The 23,410-nt window shown below is 44.5% G+C and overlaps 1 long non-coding RNA gene across 1 annotated transcript in view; it reads right to left on the bottom strand.

Annotated features, from left to right (window-relative positions):
- The window catches only part of LOC120402272, an 81,137-nt gene extending 59,366 nt beyond the window's left edge, over positions 1–21,771 (bottom strand). Inside the window, exons 1-3 of the long non-coding RNA XR_005597096.1 lie at positions 21,719–21,771; positions 16,948–17,060; positions 10,325–10,459 (exon numbers count right to left, since the gene is read on the bottom strand). This is a non-coding gene — a long non-coding RNA (uncharacterized LOC120402272). The remainder of the gene's footprint in view (positions 1–10,324; positions 10,460–16,947; positions 17,061–21,718) is intronic.
- Between the last annotated feature and the right edge of the window lie 1,639 nt (positions 21,772–23,410).

The following is a 23,410-nucleotide window of genomic DNA, read 5'->3' as shown; positions in this document are numbered from 1 at the left end:
CCCACACAACTTCTTTATGGGTCAGGACCCCTAAAATTACAACACTGTGAAATTTCAGATTTAAATAGCTGAAATAATGAAATTTATGATTTAAAAAAACCTATGACTGAAATTGGCCAAAATGGACCGTGAATTTGGTAGAGTCCTACCTAGGAGGCTCCCTATACATACAGGAATCACCACTAAAATGGAGCCAATTACAGAGTGCGGGGAGGTGGTCAGCTACACAACTAAAAACCTCTTAATAAAACTCAAATATCTGGGTCATTTCCCTTTGCATTTAATGAAAAGGTGAACAAAAAATGGAACATACTTTTTTCTCATATAAAAAAATCTCAATTTTGATCTATTTACTCTAGGTAAACCTTACCACATAGTGCCAAATTCTGGTCCCACTTATACAGATGTAAATGCAAAATAACTTCCTTCATAGTGGAGTCATTCCAGATTTATATCAATTTGTGAGAGTGGAGTTTGGCCCATGACTACTGAAATCTATCTCTATACCTGTAATACATGCATGTGATTAAGAAAAAAGTACATTTCCCAGACTACTAGGAAATTATTTTAGGTTTGGATGAAAGCTGAAGGTGCTATTGATTCACAGGTTGCTTGTATAAATCTAGGAAGGACATACAGTCTCCCTGAGCCATGGGTGTTCTAGGCTTCAAAGCACATATACTATCCACAACTATGAAGAATATCTCATTTACTGAAGTCCTAGTCTAAGTATGTGGAACTGGGCTTATTTACTTTGTTTACTGTACTCACTAGGGTAACCTACACCTCCCATTCTCTGTACCATGCTATACAATAGAAAAGGGGGCTAAAGCTAGCACACCCTTCTCAAGGAAGTATTCAGGCCCTCACCAGAGTCTATTTTGAACAGTACAGCTGTGTCGCATTGATGATGTAGTGATGTTTGAGATAACAATTTCTGAAAGTAAGCACTTTTTTATCAGCTTTTTTAAAAGAGCTGAAATTTCTTATGTTTGTTCTGAGCTTAAAGGTGGTTGTGTGGGGAAGACATTGATTGCTGTCAATTAGCCATTTCCCAGGGTGTGAATAAAAGGGGAGGGGTTGTTTTGGAGTTTGTTTTTTAAGACTGTATAACTCATTCATGACCTACTTTTAAGACCACAGATCAGGACATGTGCCCGTGGCTTGTCTGAGGAAATGTGGTTTACTATTACATTTTTAACAATGAACCAAGGTGTGGCACTCCAGCTGTGTGTGTGTGTGTGTGTCTGGAACTCCTACATATGGAAATAACTGCATTTATATTACACATTGTGGTGCACTTACATGAATCTCACATAAATCAAATGCACAGAGGGCTAAATTCTTTCCACAGTCCATAGCCCAGAGTACAAGGATCTGCTTTAGATCTCTCATAGCTATTGCTTCATAAGGCATTCTGCACAGGATCAAGAAGGCTTAAAGGTGAGCTTTATGCTACCTTTGCACCCCAGTCCCATGATCTGAGCTCTGAGTAGGTTGGCTGCATTGGCAGATCTGTGGCATCACTTCTACAGTGTTTTCAGCACTCATTCCAGCCTGCACTGGTCCAAGATCAAAAGCAGCCACACAGCAAATAGTAGCATTATAACACTTAATGTAAAAGCTACCATGTATAATATCCTGGCCGCCCTTAATGAAATGTAAATAATAACAGTTCCTTTCAGATATTTCTGTGTGGGTTAGACCTTGTCTCACACTGCTTTACAGCAAACAAACAGAAAAAGATTATTGTGACAACTTTTTATTGCTGGGTGCTGCTTAGTCCTTTGTTTGCCAACGCATGCCAAAACAAATGGAAAAGAGGGCTTGTTTTTAATGTTGATTGTTTAATTTGCTAACTGGGAACTGTCCAAGAAATGTTCTGAGCTATCTCACCCCTTTAGAATAGTAGTATGGACTTCATAGCAAAACAACATTAATGCTCAGCACATATAGTGCTTAATATTTTCCAATTGCCATGCAAACACTAGCTAAATAACATTTACAACACTCCAGGTGGTAGATTAGCAAATATTTATGTCTCCTTTTTACAGAGTGATAACACAGAATCTCAGACAGCCCAGAGTCTAGATCAATTTCCACCATCATAAATCTTGGCAGAGGTCTGACTGTAACTCAGGCCTGGTCTATACTATAGGGTTAGGTTGACGTAAGCTACTATATGTTGACTTAGCTGTGGAAATGTCTTCACTTAAATTTGGCTCCCGCCAACATAAGTGCCTCTCTATGCCGATTTATAACACCACCTCCCTGACCAGCGTAGAGTCACGATTGACCTAATTAGGTTGACACAGTGTCACTGTAGACACTGTGTTGCTTACGTTGACTGTTACTAGCTTTCAGGAGCCATTGCACAATGCCCCAAGCAGACAATAGAATCAATACAAGCGCTCCTGGTGAGAATGTGCACCGCGGACACAAGGAGCCAAGTGTGTGCACACACAAGTGATTTAATAACTGCAGTGGCTGTATACCAACGTAAGTTAAGGCGACATAATTTTGTAGTGGAGACATGGCCTTAATGATGCCTTGCTGGATGAAAGCTCCAGGGGGATGCAATGGTAGTGCCACCTCCCTTGGGGTAAAATTCCCCTGACAACCAGATATCAGGCTGGTGCTGAGGAGGGTAGCTTTCAAATAGCTGACAGCCTAAATTCAGCCATGGAGCAACAAGTGAGGGTCTCACACAGCGAAAAAGAGGAAAAACAAGACTTACAATAATAACACCCAGATGTCAGTAAGGTCCCAGTCCTGCAAAGACTTATGTATGTGATTAATTCACCACAGGGCGGACTCAGTTTAGCAAAGCATTTATGCTCATGCTTAATTCCATCCCTATTCAGGTTTCAGTGGGACTTAAGCAAGTACTTAAATGCTGTCTGAAACAGGGATACTTTCCTGCAAGTTCCACAAGGTCTTTGCAGGAGTCTTACATATACACACACATCTTCTTGATGGCTCCATCTGATTTGTTTTTTCCAGAAGGGAGTGGGAGGGGGCAGAAGGGACAAAGTTTTTAATTTCCTTCTGGTAGCTGACAGCACTGTACATGCCAAATTTCTATTGCTGTACCAAATTTTTAATTGTTTTCCTTTTTTCCACCCAACCACTTGTCCTTTGTGCTCTCTTCCCATCCCTGTTATACTCAGCTATGGAAAATGAGCTGAAACTAATATATTTAGCTTTAAAATAATTAGCCAGAAATTAATTTTAAAAAAAAAGCACTATTCCAACAAATCTCTGGTGTTTGTAAGTATAAATAACTGACACATTCCAGCTGTTTTAATGAAAAGCTCAGGCCTGGCGTTCAGCAGAAGTTTTCTTTAATGTAGCAACTCTTTTCTGGACTTTGTTTCTAATAACAGATTACATTTGATTTTCTTCATTGGATGCTCACTATGTCAAAACGTCTTAGCATTAATAATACCACCTAGTTCTTATATAGCACTTACCAGTAGATCTCAAAGCATTTAACAAAAGAGCTTGGTATCATCATCCCCATTTTAAGATGGGGGAAACTGAGACACAGAGCAGTGATGTGACTTGTCCAAGTTCATGCAGCAGGCCAGTGACTGAGCCAGATTCCCTGAGTTCCAGTCTAGTGCTCTGTTCACTAGGCAACACTGTCTCTCTTTAGAGCCAGCCAGAAAATGAAAAGCCATTCTTATGAGGCAGTTTGCATTTCTGAAAGTTTTTCCATCCTGAATTGGGACAAAGTAAAAAATACAATTTTTTTTTTGTGGGAAGGGCAGGGAGGCAGAAAAATTCTGCTTTGGGAGAAGTGTAATGGAATTTATTGGCTTGCCAACTGCCTGCCTATAAGCTCTTGTCACTTTCACTTTCCTGCCACACCTTCCCGCCCCCGCCCGCTCAGTAGAATGTGAAATTAATAAGACCCTTCCAACTTGGCAGCTAGAGTGCTATGATTTCAATTTTCCTGACAGAAAATTAAAATTTTGTGAAAAATTCCTAACCACCTCTACCTGGTTTCAATGACAGTTGTCTTGACTTTGAGGATCTCAGTTCTGAATAACTGACTAGGCTAGACATTAGCATTTTTATGACACTTTTCAGGTCAATGGTATCTCAAAAGCATTTTACAAAAACGAGTTAGATGGTCATGTTGTAATGACTGCATGGACAAATGAAACTGCCATGCAATACTCAACTAGCTCACACAGCCTTGAACATTAAGATTTTTTTTTAAAACTCAGTTAGGCAGGATGACTCAGTCCTTATTCAGTGCACAGTCAGGCAAAGACTTCTGCAAACAGGACAGAGTAAGGAAGTGGAGGATTTTGCCCTAAACTGTCTTCCCTTTTAGAAAGTATTTGGGATTTTTCATTTCTATCTAGATAGGCAGTCACTAGGAATATACTTAGGGTTGCCAGGCACCCAGTCAAAAAGGGACTCTGGTGGCTCCAGTCAGAGTCCGGTTGGCAGTGCAGCGGGGCTAAGGTAGGCTCCCTGCCCTGGCTTCGCGCAGCTCCCTGGAAGCGGCCGGCATGTCCAGCCCCTAGGAGGGGCAATCAGGAAAGTTCTGGGTGCTGCCCCCGCCCCCAGCTCTGCAGCTCCCATTGGGCAGGAACAGCGGCCAATGGGCGCTGTGAGAGCGAGTGTGCCTCTTCCTAGCCGCTTCTGGGAGCAGCACAGAGCCAGGGCAGGCAGGGAGCCTGCCTTAGCCCCGCTGCTCCACCGACCAGGAGCCACCTGAGGTAAGCGCCAGCCGGCTGGAGCCTGCACCCTGAATCCCCTTCCCCAGGTCAGAACCTCCTCCCACACCCCTGCAGCCCCACCCCAGAGCTCACACCCTCAGCCGGAGCCTGCACCCTCTCCCACATCCCAAGCCCCTGCCCCAGCCCAGTGAAAGTGAGGCTGTGGGAGAGTGAGTGACGGAGGGACGAGGGTCTGGAGTGAGTGAGGCAGGCCTCAGGGAAGGCTCAGGGCAGGGGTGTTTGGTTTTGTGCAATTAGGAAGTTGGCAACCCTAAATATACTGTGGCTCCAATATCTCATCGGAAGGATGGAACTGAAATGTAACACTCCTTCAGATGGGTGTAAGGTCAAATCTTGGCCTCACTGAAGTTAATCGCAAATCACTCGTTGATTTCAGTGGGACCAGGATTTAATGTGATCAGAATAAACTATGAATAATTTGGGAGCTGTCAGTCAGTGGTTGGTTTACAGCAGGGACATTCCTGTTTGCCATATCACTCACTCAGAATTCAGACACAGAGCTCAAACAATAACTTTCATTTTGTTCTTTCTGATCCTGAAACCTTGCTTCTCTTTCAGGACCTTCCTCAGAACACACTTCTCGGGACAATCTCTTTATGTTGATCAATAGGCCCATATCAGTGAAATAAAATATAAATCAATCATAAAAAGAGTGGTGCTAGCATAAAATAGCAGGGTTGGAAGGGACCTCAGGAGATCATCTAGTCCAACCCGCTGCTCAAAGCAAGACAAATCCCCAGACAATTTTTTTTACACCCCTGTTCCCTAAATGGTCCCCTCAAGGATTGAACTCACAACCCTAAATTTAGTAGGCCAATGCTCAAACCACAGAGCTATCCCTCCTCCCCAGTATGAAACAAACAACCTCATAAATGGCTTGGGCATGTCTCCTTCCCTCCCACTTTGTAAACGGCATCTCAGCCTGTGTCATATAAGATTATATTCAAGATATAATTGCAAGCAAATGCTTTGAGACTGGGGACCAGGTCCCTTATTTACTCTATATACTGGTCTCTGGCACGATATACAAACAACAAATATCATACTTAAAGACTACACATGTTGTAAGTGTTCAGTACGACGGGGGACACTTAAAATTAATGGAAGTTGTATAGCAAAATCCCCACGCAGAATACTGAAAGTGTACCCATCAATAACCCAAAGTCTATGGTGCATCCATTCTTTATACAAAATAGCACATCAGAAATAATTGCAGCAACACTTTGGAAAGTGGCTAAATATTAAACAAGGATTATATTATTTGCTAAAGCTCTGGAAAGATGAAATTCACCCCTATGCAGAAGCACTGCAAGAGGCATGCCAGCCATCTCCATCCTACTTAAATCCTCAAAACATGGCTCAAGGATAACTTAAATGGTGCTTAGACTTTTTGATGGCCCTCTACACAGGAGCAAATTTCACTCCAGATGAAAGGCATGCACTCATTCTTTTCATGAATCCAGACCACAGGTTTAGCCACAGATAAAACATTGTTCCTCTGCAGGAGTAGTCTAATGTAGTCACCATTAAGGTGAAAAGTGCCATTTATTCATTAATTTCTATCGTGTACTGTACTATAGAATAGTCTATCATATGCTCTGTTCTGCCAGCCTCTGGAAACTGATTAGTCAAAGTCTGTGACATATCATGGTCCCCTTTGAGTCATCTCATCTGGGATTTGTTGATTGTGATCTTTAAAGAATTGAATGGTCCAAGACTCAATGGCAATTAAGATTTATTTTCCTGCTCTTGCTATTGGTTCTTGTAGTTTAATTTTCCAGGGCAATGGCAGAATATTCTAAGTAGAGATCCCCCCACTACACAACTTACTTTCTGGCAGTCCTCCAGACTGAACCTGAGTTTGGCTAGCTTCAGAGCATAAAAAGACATAGTGGTTTATATTAACCTTGTCTTTACCATCACAAAGTCTAGTTTATTCATTCAATCCAGTCACCTCTGACAGACTATATTAGCATGAATTTTGTTTTAACTGTTGGAAGGGAGCAAGGTGCCATGGCTATAGGTGCCACATTTAATATATTCACATAATGTCCAAAAGCACTTTCACATTTGAGTAAAGTATTGTGTATGGCCCAGTAACAATGATGTGGTACTTCTAGTTGTAAAAACTAGTCATTTAACACAAAGACACAGACACACAATAACATTCCTTGCCCTGCACGGTGTGTTCAACCTATACAGTACACTTCCATTTTTATACTTATGACAACTGATCCTCTTGAAGGTTATTTCTGTTTAATCATAATCCTCCATAAGGTCGACTTTCTTAAATATAAAAGCAGATGTGCTCCCTTACCTCAGGTGCCAACCAGCTGAAGTTCTGCATTTTATTGATTAGAATAACCACTTGATAATATTTTATATTAAACATTTCTTAACTTATCATTCTAACTTTTGTAGTAAGTTTGTGCCATTTTTAACCCTTTTCTGCATGACCGTTTGAAGAAGAAGTGATTCTTCCGCTGTTCTGAGATGAGCACCCTGGATTCAGATCAATTGAGAGGAAGAAATAGCTCAAGTGTGGAGTTAAAAATCCTGATATTCACCGTTATGATACCCCACGAATAATGACTATTGTGGCTTTTACTAGGACTAGTAAAAGCCACATCTTCAAGGTAAAACTGTACCCCTCTCCATCACACAGATGGGAATGGCGACATCTGCAGTATGCTAGGTCAGAAGGTTAATCAGACGCCACTAAGCACAATGTTTTTTCAACTAATCCTTTTTTATTTGTCAGCACTGTAAACGAAATACCCTTGTGTAAGCTGCATTAATTCCTCTATTAGTAAAGGCAGGATTTATCAAGTGGTAACTGGGATCTGGCAGATAGTAGGTACCATGCCAGACCCCTCATAGAATTGTCCCCCCAGTTCTTTAGGAATTTCCAGAGAGGAGGTTGGCTCTGTTTTCTCTCACAGGAGTGTTGGACTGATAGGAAGTGAATGAAAAACAGCTTATTATCTAAGTCACTTAGCTGTTGCACCAGCATAAGAGGGGAATTGTATTTCCTGAAGCCAAACAAACCAGGCCAATTAATTTGGCAGCTTTTCCTGTTTGGAAAAAGCTATTACCCTAACTCTCTCTTCAAGTCTAAAGGGCTTTTCTAAATGAGATAAAACCATCCAGTCAATGGGTTTGTCTTTCCTGTTACGATACCGATATGCTTTGGGCAGGACACTCTGGGAAAAGGAGAATTGCTTTACAGCTCTTTTTTTAAAATTAATTTCCTTCTTTTCTAGTTAAGCACCTTAGTTGCAGAGGTCACTGAGCTTCCCATTCTACAGCATACGCTAGTAGCCATAAGTTACTGCTGGCTGTCAGGCCTCATAAGTAGACTAAGCAGGATTCAATTTAAATCATTAGTCACCTGGAAACGTCTATTTCATCTGACCCAAAAATCAACAAAAAACAATCCATCAGCAACCACAGCCTCCCCCAAACCTAGTGCCCACAGGGGTGATGTCACCGGCCCCATGGCCAGGCAGGGAGCCCTCTGCAGCCCTGCTGTCACGGCCCTGCTTGCTAACGGCCAGGAGGAACGGTCATCCCCGGGCAGGACCCGTTCAGCAGCCTCCTCCTCCTTGCAGCCCTGACTGAGGGTCTTTGTTCTGCCCTGCCAGGACTGCTACCTTCCCCACAGTGCCCTCACAGCTGTGACGGGAGCCCTCTGCAGCCCTGCTGTCACAGTCCCACTGACTCACTAGCCAGGAATATAGAGGATGGATGTCCCAGAACTGTTCAGCAGGGAGGTCTCATCCACAGCTGGGGACTCTGCCACCTCCTCATGGCTCTGGCCTGGCATCTTCACTGCGTCAGGCCAGGACCTCAGCCTCCCTCTCATCTTGTGCTGCGGTGTCTCGAATCCCTCAGCTGCACTGGAATCCCCCTGCAGCCCCACTGTCAGCATTGCCATAACACTAACATTAATCCCAATTATAACCCCCCTTAATTTCCCACAACTGTGAAAATTAACATAGTTACAAATAAATATGCTTAAAAACCAAAATCAATATTAATTGTAGAAATTACAAAAAAATAAAATTGAATTCTGCCAAAGGATCTGGTGTTGCTAGCTATTGTGATTTTAATCACCACTCTTATGATATTTGGTGTTTTTCTTAAGCCCCAGATTCTGGAGTCAAGTGATTATGTAGAAGACTTAGCTGAAAGAAATCACATATATTACAGGCATGCACACACATGCCCTCATGATGGTGGAGAAAAGCTTAAAAAATGAGAACCAAGCAAAAAGCAAAAAAGAACCCAGATTGGATGATTTTACAGTCCCTTCTGGCCCAGAAACCAAACCAAACCAAACCAAAAACCTATTAATCTATGAACTCCAGATTTTCCCAGTTCTTTTTTAAACTCAGAACTAAATTTTTAATTTAGTTTTTAACTCCAGCTGTTGAAATGTTTTAATGAAAAAAATTGAATGTTTTAAATTAAGAATTTAAGTTAGTAAAAATTTAGTAAGAATTTCAAAAGGTGATGAAATTGTTACTGTTTTTTACAACCAGCTGCAGAGCTGATCAAATTTTTAAAATTTGGGGGAGGGCATTTTTTTACATTTTCAAAATTCTCAAAATTGTTTACTCTCTGTTGCTTTTTTCTAGCTTTATTTTAAAATGCTGCATGATTCCTGGTTTTGCCACCTGTTTTTAATTGTTTTTAACACTGCCTTTGTCTTCAAAAAAAAAAATCAAGCCTGTCCGTTTCCACTTTTTAAAAGCCTTCTCTGTTGCTCTGTGTGGTTCTCAAATATTTCAGTAATGAGCACTGTATGTATGAAATGTTTTCATTAAACTGTTCATAATTGCTGAAAGAAAGAAATAATAAGTAAATCAGGATCTTACATGTTTATTTTTTTTACAACTACTGAATATGCTTGTAAGGCATCTATCAATAGGCATTGAAGTGTCATACAATACTATGCACTGACTTGAAATCAAAATAAAGGGCCAGACCCTCAGCTAGTGCAAGTCAGTGTAGCTCCACTGTCTTCAGCCACAGGCTCTGGCCCAAAATCTCAGTGAGTCTAATCCAACCCAACTAACAATCTAACCACTCTGGCACAGAGGCAAACCATTTGACTTTAATTGTCACTTGTTTGATTTGAGCATTTATCTAGCTCACCCATTTCAGATATGGCTGCGCTGTCACATCCTGCCAATGGCTGAAGCATTCTTTCTAAATGCTGAAACGAGAACTACAAAAACAAACAAGCTGATTCAGATGCTGGAATATTCAGTTCTTAAACCCACAGCTTTGCGTGCCAGTGTAGTGCTACACCTTAAATTTGCCAGTTGAATATAGTAGGGATTCAGCTACTGCTTCTGCTTCAAACCTTCTTTACATGTAGAGTGGTTCTACATGTACATCTAGGCCGCAGAAACCATCTACGTTATGCCATACATTGTGACATACCTTCTCCTCTGCCTCATTTCTTTCCTGTAATGTTGGAGTCCTCACCTGACTTGACTCCCTGCAAACTTAAACATGTTTTTTCTTGTTTTCTTCCTGTTCCATCGCACAGCACTTACCACACGTTTTACTGCCTCCCAGCAGCAGCTGTCATCACAGTTCAATGGACCTATTATAAGGCCTTTATTTACTATAGTTAAACTGGCTTCCGCATGACTCACTTCTTAGCCTCAGGAACTCTTCCTGTCAGGTGCCTGGAAAATAAAGGAAAGGAAGATGAAATGTTTTACTCAGTGTAACAATGCTAATGGTAACTTTACAGGTTATGCGTGTTTACCAAGGACACAGTCTGCATTGACTGTTGTGTCCCTGCCTGGGACCTCAGGTAAAAAATACGTCAAGTGCTGCTCCCAGAATCAAATCTGACTAGTAGACTAACACCACTCCAGATAAGTCTGTTACGTTCACTATGGCTATGTCTACACTACAGACTTTACAGGGACACAGCTGTACTGCTGCAGCTGTGCCCCTGTAAGGTCTCCTATGTAGCCGCTCTATGCGAGCAGGAGAGAGCTCTCCTGCCCACATAATTAAACCACCCCGAAATGAACGGTGGTAGCTATGTCAACAGGAGAGTGTCTTCCACCGACATTGCGCTCTCTGCACTGGTGCTTTTGTCGGTGAAACTTTTGTCAGTCGAGGAGGGGAGGGGGTTTTCACACCCCGACCAACGAAAGTTTTACCAATAAAGTGATGGTGTAGACATAGCCTATGCCACTGCACAGCGCCTAGAGTTTCCTTTGACCATGGGGACCGCAGAAGATTATCAAGATCCATATCATGCTGCCCAAAATATTATGAAAGAAGATATGCAGCTGTCCAAGGTGGGCTTTTCTTGTTCACCCTCAAAAGAACAACAGCTACCCACTTTTAGATACACGTCTAAACATAAACATCACGTGACCTACTGTGACACAGGGTCACCACTACAGGACCGTGACTGTCTACTACACCTTTAGATAACAGTCTGGTTTAAGGAGTTTGTGTTTACTTTGTTTGTAATTCCTTCTTATTACTTAGCTTTTGCATAGTCTCTGGATCTCATGGCCTTCAGAACAACCAGGCAGGGGCATGGGCAGGAATTTAAATTTTACCACTTGGGGGCGGGAGCACATTAAACACACATATTATACACATTAAACCATATCAACACATGCACATACATCATATGCAAAGACATAAACATCAGGATATTCACCATTTCCACAAACTGTACCTTTAATCCACCTCGAATATGGGCTCCTTAATGTTATGGGGGAAACATGTGCAAACCACGTAGGTACACATGCATCCACCTCACGTTATGGGGATATGTGTATGATTTCACTGAGTTTGCACACTGTATATGAGGAGGAAATACCATAGTAGAAAAAAAGGGGGTGGGGAGAGATCTCCTCCTACCCCCAGGCTGCAGCGAGGAGAGTGAGCTCCCCCTGCACCAGGGCCCTGATGGGGGATGCAGAACTCCTTCTGCCCCGAGGCTGTAGCAGGGAGAGCAAGAGAGCTGCTCTCCCCCAGGGCTGTGGCGGGCAGAGCAGAACTCTCCCCACCGCAGCCCTGGGAGGAGAGGAGCTCTCTAGCTCTCCCCTTGTTGCTTCCCCTTGCACATGCCCCTGCAGCCAGGGAATTATCCCAGGTGGTTTCAGAGTCATCTGATACTGGGGGACCCCCTTCACATCTGATATTTGGGATTGGACTGGATACCAGAGGTGTGAATTTAACACTTTTTGTCATATCAGGTCATCCCCTCTTCTAAGATGAAATCACTTCTTCTCTCAGGGCTACAAGTCTGTTTTCCCAGTCCAGCCAAGGAATCTAATAGACTCTGTTTTGGTAGGGAGATCTTCAAGGGATAACAAGGTTTATGCAATAACCACTCTGCAACTGACTCAATAGGATACTATTACAGTTACTCCTGGGGGAATTCTGCACCAAAAAATTAAAAATTCTGTGCCCAATATTTTAAAATTCTGCAAATTTTATTTGTTAAAATACAATATAGTCATGTCAGTTTCATGGTAATTTATTTCAAACTGCCTGTCAGCAAGTATGTCTGGAAAACCCAGTTTGTTTTATCTGAGGTTTAAATACAGTTCCAAATAAAAGTGTTCCAACACATTTAGTTGGCCACTACTAACAGGGCCAAATCTCCTTACAAACATGAACATGCCCAGTTTGATCATGTTTAGGCCATTCTAGTTGTAACCATATTTAAACTGAATTTTAAACAATTTAATTTTCATTCAAGAGAAAAACGTAGAGATGTCATAGTATTAAGAAGATTTATAGTAGCGAGTAGATGGTTGGTTGCATTTTAAATAAGTTTTTGCTGCACCTTTTATCCGAATGAATCCAACACAATTAACCTTGCTGATTTTGTACAAACTCTGCCACACAGGAATCACCCTATTATATAGGATTTATATTGCCTACTGCTGCAGAGTAGCCACTTTGGGGATTAAAATATCTACCATATGTACTCGTTCATAAGCCAAAGATTTTTGGTAAAAAAGTGACGCATCAAAGAGCGGGGATCGGCTTATAAATGGGTCTACACCAAAATTTGATTATTTTAAACTGTATGGCAGGGATCGACAACCTTTGGCACATGGTTTGCCAGAGTAAGCACCCTGTCAGGTTTGTTTCTTATTTTGGCTTGTGAATCTCCTCTGTGCTAACCCATGATGCTTTTGTTTGCTTGTAACCTTTAAGCTGAACCCCCAAGAAAGCTAGTTTGGGTGCTTAATTTTTGGAATTGCTCTTTTAAAATCTAGCAAAAGCCTAAATTCCAGATGTATTTTCTTTCTTTTTGTTTTTAATAAAATTTACCTTTTTTAAGAACAGGATTGGATTGTTGGTGTCCTAAGAGGTTTGTGTATGTTGTTTGATTAGCTGATAGCCACAGCTAATTTCCTTTGTTTTCTTTCTCAGCTCTTCCCCTGAGGGATGTGTGTGAAAGGGCTTGAGGGTACCCCACAGGGAGGAATTCCCAAGTGTTCCTTCCTGGGTCCAAGGGTGTGGGGTTTTTTTTGTTTGTTTGTTTGTTTGTTTTTTTGCATTTGGGTGGTGGCAGCCAGGGGCGGCTCTAGTAATTTCGCCGCCCCAAGCACGGCAGCACGCCGCGGGGGGGCGCTCTGCCGGTCGCCAGTCCCGCGACTCTGGTGGACCTCCCGCAGGCGTGCCTGCAGATGCTCCCAAAGCCGCGGGACCAGCGGACCCTCCACAGGCATGTCTGCGGGAGGTCCATCGGAGCCTCCTGCCGCCCTCCTGGCAACCGACAGAGTGCCCCCCGCGGCATGCCGCCCCAAGCATGCGCTTGGCATGCTGGGGCCTGGAGCCGCCCCTGGTGGCAGCACTTACCAAGCCAAGGTCAAAGAAAAGCTGTAACCTTGGGAGTGGCAAGTATTAATTTTTAGAATCCTTGCAGGCCCCTACCTTCTGCACTCGGAGTGACAGAGTGGGGATTCAGCCTTAACAGGTGCCTAGCTGCATTTTAGTTTTAGGTACCACAGCTATTCACAAAACCTCCGTTCAGCTGCCATTGAGCCCTCTAGGTGCCAAATCTTACTACAAAAACATATGTAAAAGTTCCCTATTTCTCTATGTTTCTGCCTCTGAGCATGCACAGTGGGGCCTCCCTCTAGGCATTTGGCTGTCAAAGCCCCCAAGGAATTCACAAAGCAGGGGAAGATGTGATTTTGTTTGCCTGGCTGCACAGCCTGATCCAATAGATGTGCTCAGAGTATGCCTAACTCCTTTTAACATTTAGCTCAATGGTTAAGATACTCAGTTGTGATGAAGGGATGGGCAGGGATTTGAACAGGGACCCCCCCCACCTCAGTTCCTTATCTACTAGGTTCTGGGATATTCTGATGTCGGGCTGCCTCAATCTTGTCTGTGGAAATTTTTCCACTTTGGATAAATAATTAAAGAGTCATTACAACAGTGGGACTAGATCTTGGGTTAACTACATACTGGGTGAGTGCTCTAGCCACCAGGCTATTGAACCATTCTTACTTTTGTTTTCCATCCCCCGGCCATGACTCTTTATTTACCCAGAATAAAACAGAGAGTGAATGGGTTTCTGTGGCCTGCCATCTGCAGAAAGTCAGACTAGATCAGTGGCTCTCAAGCTTTCCAGACTACTGGTCCCCTTTCAGGCATCTGATTTATCTTGCACACCCTAAGTTTCACCTAACTTAAAAACTACTTGCTTACAAAACCAGACATAAAAATACAAAACTCTCACAGCACATTATTACTGAAAAATGGCTTATTTTCTCATTCTTACCATATAATTATAAAATAAATCAATTGGAATATAAATATTGTACTTATATTTTGGTGTATAGTATCTAGAGCAGTATAAACAAGTCACTGGCTGTATGAAATTTTAGTTTGTACTGACTGCGCTAGTGCTTTTTATATAGCCTGTTGTAAAACTAAGCAAATACATAGATGAGTTCATGTACCCCCTGGAAGACCTCAGTGTACCCCTAGGGATACGTGTATTCCTGCTTGAGAACCATTGGCACTAGCTGATCACGGTGGTCCCTTCTGACCTTAACGTCTCTGAGTTTCAGCAAGAAAAATTGAGAGTGAGAGCTCCTCGGTGCTACAATAATACAATTGATAAATAAATAGTGGTGTGGAATACAGAAGTTAAAAGTAACTTTTTTTTGTTCAGTAAACAACCACAAGCACTTTCAGATTCTACTTGCACTGCTGAAAGAGAGCAGCTTTGCCCCAATTAAGGTATTATAAGTGAAAATTGCTGGTGACTACACCATTTAAGAGTGTCCTTTTACAGTTAGTGAAGGTCATATACCTTCATACACCAAAAACAAAATAGGTCAAATAGGCAGTGGGAAAGGCTAAGCCAAAAGAGGCTATTTTGTGACACCTGTCTTCATTTTATCATTTTGCTTTGTAAGTCACATGATGCAGGTGAGCAACAGCCTCTGAATTGTACAGTTGAGAGCACGTGGGCTAGTATAATGGAAAGGTCGGCTTTTGTACTCAACTTCAGAATACCAGAAGACAGTCAAATACACTTTTACTGGAGATCAGATTAAACAGTATTATCAGCCCTACCTGGCTGCTCACAAATGCCTCCTGTTGCAGGCCAACACACCCCAAAGGCTACACCCACTGAACTCTTTTAGAACAAACTATGCAGCTGCTCCCTGGGGCTTTCCTCCTCTGAAGAACCCAGACTCAAGGCACTGATCCTGAAGTACACACAAACAAACTGAAGAGCCTTGTAATAAAGTTTAAGGAACAAAACAAAAACCACTCTACTCCAGGGCTTTTCCCTCCCAAGTAATCCTGCCAGTCTTCCTGTTTCTCTCCTCAGAGTTCTACCTGCAACAGGAAAACCATAAACCTACAGCTTGCACCTTGGTTCTCAGAACAACTGCCAACCCCCTCTCTTTTCATTCTCTCCTGCTGTCAGCAAGGAAGCTGCTTATATCCTGCTCTTCTTTCCCAGCATGATTTGTTGTGGAAGTCTGCAAATCCCAGCAGCCCCTGGGACTACATTTCCCAAAAGTCCTTTTGGCTGAGAAAGAGAGGTCCCTTCCCCCACCACACTTCAAGGTTCTCATCCCAAGCTCTGGACAGAGTCAGAAGCCTGCCTTCTCTTCCAACCCATAAATCGTCACCCCAGGACCAATTCTTCTTTCTCAATTATTATTTTCTTTGGCCCAGATCCTCAAAGGTATTTAGGCTCCTAACTTCTATTTAAACCACTGGAAGTTAGGAGTCTAAAGGCCTCTGAGACATAACTCCTGGAGCAGAGTAGTGTGGCCATGGAGTCTTCCTTGCTCAGTCTTAAAGGGTCAGTATACTGTTACACACCCCAAATACCCATCTTACGGGTGGCCACGTTGCCAAACTCCAAAAACAAATTATTTTAACACCACTCATCCAGGATATATAATATTTCTCAAATGTACTATCAGAAAAGATATAATTCACAATGGCAGCAACCACATATTTACTGATGAGTAGTCTCCCAAACATCTCTAATTTTCTAAGTATCCAAAAATATTTCAACCAGTTGGACCAATCACCTATTTTGACACTGTCAAAGCCCATCACACTGTTCAAGGGACATGAAGGCATCTGGCAGGCTCAGGGCTCAATCCTGGCTTTCGCACAAGTCTAATGTATGGGGACAGTGCATTGACTGCACTGCCCCCAGGGCAGCCCCAACCAGAAAATCAGAGTTCTGTCTTCTGGGTCCCCCCTACTCGGAAGGGGGTGGAGGGAACTTACCCTGAACCCTACACCTGCCACAGTGTACATCCCCCAGCACTCTAGTGCACATTATGGTGACAGAGTCCATGCACCACCCATTCCCTGCCCATTTGCATAGGAGGGTGAGAAGCGGCTCTGTGGAGGTTGCTTCATACTAACCTAATGCAGGTAGGTGGTACAGGGGAATAAGGAGGTACTTTATGCCCCCTTACTATCCTGTATAGGTTTGTAAGAGGCCACAATCTGGTCCCAAGATAGTAAATCATGCCTAGTTAACCACAACCCGGTGGCTACAAAAATTAAAAGCTGTCAAACTCAATGTGTTCTGGAGAAGTAATGAAACCATATGCCCTGTAAGCTATTACCATTGTAATCAGTTTGATATTGCATTATTAAACATTTTCTTAGCTTTCATCCCTACCCTCAGTCTGTTATTTGTGGTTGAAGAACAAGTGAAGTTTATTCCTGGCTGAAAGATGGCTTTGTTCCAAACCAGATGTCTCACCCACTGCACATATGTCAGCCCTGCAGGTGCTGTGGTAGAGTCAAGAAATAGCAAGTTTTGCAGCAATTTTCAGATAACAATGTGATAACAAGTTATTACTTAGACAAAATAATAGAGCCCTCTACTTTTTAGCCTCAGCAATTGTTTTTCCAGATGTTGGATGCTGCTATTACACTGGTATAAACCCAGCGTAACTCCATTGACTTCAGTGGAGTTATTTAATTTGTAGAGCAGCATAACTGAGAGTGTAATTTTGAACCAGTGATGTGTATAGACTGGCTGAGGAAACATTTGAGTAAGCCTTTAATACTTCAGTGGCTCAGATTCCAACTGTGCTCTCATTGAATGCAGTGAGAGCAACATCAAGCCCACAAAGAGCATTTCAACAGGATGGTAAAATTTTACCTTGTTTTCACAAGCACATTATATCACATCAATGTAAATGGTAGAATCTGTCTTTCCATGCAGGGCCATCCTTAGGATTTACGGTGCCCTATGCAATATTCTTAAACTGAAGCCCCTATACCCAACTTGCTCTTAGCAACACAAAAATAATCAGTAATAAATATTTTTTTTAAAAAATAGCTCTGGTCTGATAATAACATTCTATTGCTAACAACATGTTCATGCTCAAAGCTGATCAATGGCAACACAGTGCTGCTTTCATGCTTGGGTTACCCCCGGCCTACTGGTCCAACAGCTGCAGTAGAGGAGATAGGTGGAAAGTTGCAGGGCCCCAAAATCCACCTCTTGGGGTGCAGAGTGGCAACAGGAGCAGCAAACCCCCAGGTCAGGTCACACCACTGGGAACTGCTGCTGGCACCACGGTGAAGTGCAGCATCTCAGGGCTGGGGGACCCGGGGGGCCAGGGAAGCTCCTCCTGCCCCACGTGGCTCGCCCTGGATCAGATGGATCACTGCGAGGGTGCCGCGCCCACTGGGTGATAGACACGCTGCCCAGCCCAGCCAGCTGTGTGCACTCCAGCCTATGTGGTCACTTGGAGTGGAGGCACTCGGGCTGGCTGCCGAGGAAGTGAGTCACTTCCTCGGCACGCAGCCAGCCGGCCTGAGCATTTGTACCCCACCCAGCCCTGCTGAGGGGGCTGGCCGCTCCACTGGGGGGCTGTGCTCAGCGCTTGGGGAGGGGAGAAGAAGAATGCATTACGCAGGCAGCAAAAGGATACCACCAGAGCCGGTGCTGCCCAACCCGCCTCACCTCACGGTGGCGGGTAGAGAGTCACACAGGTGAGTTCCCCTGCCCCTTCCCAGAGACCCTAGCAGTCCCCTCCCTCAGAATGCGCTGCACCTGCTCGTTTGGCTCTATAACCCGACCCCACTCTTATCTGCTTGTTGTCCCGTCCCAGCGGTGGTACCCCAAATGTAGCGGTGCCCTACGCAGCCACGTATGCCTAAGGACTGCCCTGTTTCCATGTTTAATACAGGTTATGTGCCCAGAAAGCTACCATAGAGCATATCACAGCTATACTCACTTGACAAAAACTAAATGAAATGTAAAGAAAGCTACTCACTGCTAGTTTCTCATTTGAGAGATAAAGTTTTGAAAAGTGAGAAACCTGCGATATCCCATATCACTTTTGCAATGTTTCTGGATGATTTAGTGGTTCTGAAACTTCATTGCACTGTTACCTACCCCCTTCTGACAACAAAAATGATTACATGGCCCCAGGAGTGGGGACTGAAGCCTGAGCCTGCCCAAGACCAACTGCCCCAAGCAGGGGAGGGCAGGGGGAGGCCAAAGCCTAAGTCCCACCGCCCCATGCTGGTGGGCCAAAGCCGAAACCCAAGGGCTTTAGCCCCGGGCGGGGGGCCTATAACCTCAGGCTTCAGCCCTGGGAGGTGGGGTTTGGGCTTGGACCGTGATGACCCCATTAAAACAGAGTCGTGACCCACTTTGGGGTCCTAACCCACAGTTGAGAACCGCTGATTTAGTATCTTTTGTTAAATAACTTTCTTAAGCAGCAAAACTTAAAATCTAGATAAAAAGGTGCTCTAAAACATTAAAGGGCTGTAATCATTTTGATAACAAAAAGTACCACTCCCTATCCTGTCTGAAACCTTTTCCTGTTTTTTTTTTAGAACAAAAATGGACTTTAAGAAACCTTTGGTCCCCAGATTCTTGCACGGCAGGTCTAGCTGTGATAGCTGAGTGCCAGACTGGTCCCTCAACACAGCTTAGAGCAGTTCAGAGGTGGCTCTAAACTGCACCAGCTGCTTAAGGGCCTGAGATCAATGGGACCAAATCGCCTCTTCCCTGTTTACAATCCTGAGTCAGGGGGCAGAATTGGGGCTGCATAAGGCTATTGATAAATTGGAGAGGGTTCAGAGAAGAAGTCTTTAAATCATGATTTGAGGACTTCAGTGACTCAGACATAGGTTAGAGGTATGTTGCGGGGGTGGGTGAGATTCTGCAGCCTGCAGGGGGTCAGACTAAATGATCATATTGGTCCCTTATGACTTTAAAGTATATTCAAAGCCATGAGAGCATTGGCCTGCTAAACCCAGGGATGTGAGTTCAATCCTTGAGGGGGCCATTTAGGGATCTGGGGCAAAAATCTGTCTGGGAATTGGTCCTGCTTTGAGCAATGGGTTGGACTAGATGACCTCCTAAGGTTCTTTCCAACCTGATATTAAAAAAAAGGATCATGACTTATAGTGATAGACCCAAAGAGCTCAATCAATTATCTTAACACAGAGAAGGTAATGGGTAACTTAATTACAGTCTACAAGTATCTACGCAGGGATCAAACATTTAATAATGGGCTCTTCTATCTAGCATAGAAAGTATAACATGATCCAATGGCTGGAAATTGAAGCTAGACAAATTCAGTCTGGAAATAAGGGGTATGTTTTTAACAGTGAGGGTAATTAACCACGGGAACAATTTACCAAGGTTGTGATGGATTTTCCATCACTGAAAATTTTTAAATCAAGACTGGATGTTTTTCTAAAAGATCTATCTAGAAATTATTCTGGGGAAGTTCAATGGTCTGTGATCATGATGGTCCCTTCTGACCTTAGAATCTATGAATGTAAAGGTATAACCCAGGTGAAGTTGCTATTTAATTAAATATCCCCTTTCAGCACCTGACAACTAAGTCAGATGATTTTGCAGAAGTAGCTGTAAGACTTATCTGATGCAACACATTTCACTGACATACCAAAATTAAATTAAATTAAATTAAAAAAAAACTACATAAGAACTAAAAGAGTTCAGGTCATATAAAACATGTTACCTATGTAAACAGCCATATTAATAATAGGGGAGTATTTAAATCATCTTTTAAAACAAGGCAGGGTAAAAGTTAATCACAGAGATGACTTGTAGAGAAGTTTAATTGATGTAAGTAATACATCACTAACCCACCGCTGCTGGCCAGATCCTCATCTGGCCTAACTGTGCATAGCTCCACAGAAGTGAATGGAGGTGCCCAGTGATGAGCTGCCAAAATCTTAACAACAGGTTCCCTATAAAAAGTTCTGATTTAAGGGATGTGCGACAGCATGTATTTTTTGTACCAATAGGGTTACCATACGTCCATATTTTCCCAGGAGGTGATTAAGAACCGAAAAGCCTGACATGTCCAGGAAAATACAGATGTATTTTAACCCTACCTAAAGTTCTTTTTTAAAAAGATGGGGCTGAACTAGAAATGAGCTCCGTTTCACATGTGTGGGTGGTGATCAGAGACAGTCTCAATTTTTGGGTCTTTTTCTTATATAGGCTCCTATTACCCCTCACCCCCGTCCCGATTTTTCACACTTGCTGTCTGGTCACTCTAGGGTGTGCACATGTGTGGGTCCCAGCTGCTCCTGCCCCCTCATTGAAGCAGGTGTGCAGGGTTTCTGCCCTGGGAACTGCAGGGCACCAGTGGATGTGGGGCTGGCTGCAGATAGGGGTGTGGGTCAGGGCTAGCTGGAGGCAGGGAGTGACACGGGCTGGCTGTGGGCAGGTGATGCAGACGGGCGGGCTGCGGGCAGCTGTGAGCAGGGGGTGGCTGCGGGCGGCTATGGACAGGGGGTGGCTGCAGGCAGGGGGTGGCTGTGGCAGGGGCTGCGGGCAGAGGCTGGCTGCGGGCGGCTGTGGCAAGGGCTGGCTGCGGGCAGAGGGCGGCTGTGGGCAGGGACTGGCTGCGGGTGGCTGTGGGCAGGGGTGGGGCAGAGGCGGCTGTGGGCAGGGGCGGGCTGGAGGCAGGGGGTGGCTGGGGTGGCTGGGGGCCGGGGCGGGCTGTGGGGGGCTGGGGGCAGGGGGTGGCTGGGGGCCGGGGGTGGCTGCGGGCAGAGGGTGGGGCAGGGGCTGGCTGGGGGTGGCTGCGGGCAGGGGTGGCTGGGGTGGCTGGGGCAGAGGCTGGCTGGGGCGGCTGGGGGCAGGGGCTGGCTGGGGCAGAGGGTGGCTGCGGGCAGAGGTGGGGCAGGGGCTGGCTGGGGTGGCTGCGGGCAGGGGGTGGCTGGGGGTGGCTGAGGGCAGAGGGTGGCTGGGGCGGCTGGGGCAGGGGCTGGCTGGGGGCAGAGGGTGGCTGCGGGCAGAGGGTGGGGCAGGGGCTGGCTGGGGGTGGCTGCGGCTGGCTGGGGGTAGCTGGGGGCAGGGGTGGGCATTGGGCGGCAGGGGGCAGCTGTGCGCAGGGGGGTGGCTGTGGCAGGGAAGGCGGGGGAGGGGCGCAAACACTCACACGGGGCGGGGGGGCTGGGAGCAGCAGGATGCAGCAGGAGTCCCAGGCCAGAGGTCCAAAGAGCAGGAGCAGCAACAGGGCCAGGAGGCAGCTCACATGGCTCTCGCAGCACAGCGCAGCGCCCCCCGGCGGCCGGGAGGAGGAATTACAGGCTTCCCAGGCAGAGCCCATCAAAGCTTCCCTCGCAGGGAAGCTAGTTAACAAGCGGTTCTAAAACCGCTTCTAAATTTAACAACGGGTTCGCGGAAACGGTGCGAACCGGCTCCAGCTCAGCCCTGGAGGTGCCCTGCAGTACACCAACTGTGGATTTGGCTTTGTAAGCAAAAGGCAGTGTATGGGATGGAAAGACTGGTAGCAGAATCAAAAAGATGTGTAAGTAGGAGTAAGAGAAAGCAGGCCATCAGAAACAGTATATGTCTTGCATCCGACGAAGTGGGTATTCACCCACGAAAGCTCATGCTGCAAAACGTCTGTTAGTCTATAAGGTGCCACAGGATTCTTTGCTGCTTTTACAGATCCAGACTAACACGGCTACCCCTCTGATACTTGACAGTATAAGATGAAGCTGCCTACCGACACATTTTGTCTTGTTCTTTGATATCATACACCCTCCCATTGTTTGCTTTTCCCACTACAACTAAACCCTTTCACCCCTTCAGCATATAGACTATGCCAATTTGCATCCATTTAATTATCCTATTTATTTGCCTACCAGGATGTCCAATGTTGTCGCACTGTTCCTGTGTTCTCTCCTGTACGTTTGTCTGTATCCATTGCTTTGTCTTGTATTTAAGATTGTCAGCTCCTTGGAGCAGGGACTGCCTTTTGGTTCTGTGTTTGTACAACACCTAGCACAAAGGGCCCTGGCCTATGACTGGGGTTCCAAGAAACAACCACAGTACAATTAATAATAAATACATAAATAAATAATATTTATTTTGATTAGTAAAGATCTGAATTATTCAACTAATAAGTGGCCATCCCAGGCTCAGGTACTTAGAAGTTACACTCTTGCAAAAAAATATAAACATAATAACATTTGAGTGTGTTCATCCGCCACAAAAGAACAATGTCAATGACAAACAATCCCAGGAAATCAACCTGCCTCCTCCTCAAGTGTCTGACAGAGGATATGGGCCTTACAGCATGCCCAGAGGCTTAACAAATCTTACAGTGAATTACCGATGTTTAATTTACAATACTGTTCACTTCAGGTCTGAAGTCACCCAGGATTCTGAAACCTACACATGCAAGCTCAAATGAGAAAAGTGGCTCTCACAATCCAAAGAGAAAAGCCAGATAAAGGATGTGTTTATTACCCTTATTTTATAGATTAGCTCAAATTTCAAACGGAACTGAACCAGAAAGTCTTCTAGATTTGAAAAGGTTAAAAGGTCACACCCTCTCCCTCACCTCTGTTAAAAGGACCACAGGAGCCCTCCTATCTGTGTTCAAATCCATTCTGGGATCTCTGCAGAGCTGGCAATTTTTGCTACACTAGCATATCCTGTCATCACATCTTGCAAGCTCCAGGGCTTCCCCAGCACTACTAGGAGGAAAGCCCTTTGGCGTTTTTCAGAACTGGAGAAACTTGGTAGAGCACACAAAATTTCTGGGCCAGGATTTACAAAATGCCAGATTTTAGCTCACAGAGAGAGGAAGTTTGGCCCACTGGCTAGCACGCTAGCCTGG

This window comes from Mauremys reevesii, linkage group 3, assembly GCF_016161935.1.
Source record: "Mauremys reevesii isolate NIE-2019 linkage group 3, ASM1616193v1, whole genome shotgun sequence".
NCBI classification, from domain to species: domain Eukaryota; kingdom Metazoa; phylum Chordata; order Testudines; family Geoemydidae; genus Mauremys; species Mauremys reevesii.
The sequence above is the reverse complement of the archived record's forward strand: the minus strand, read 5'-3'. Positions and strand labels throughout refer to the sequence as shown.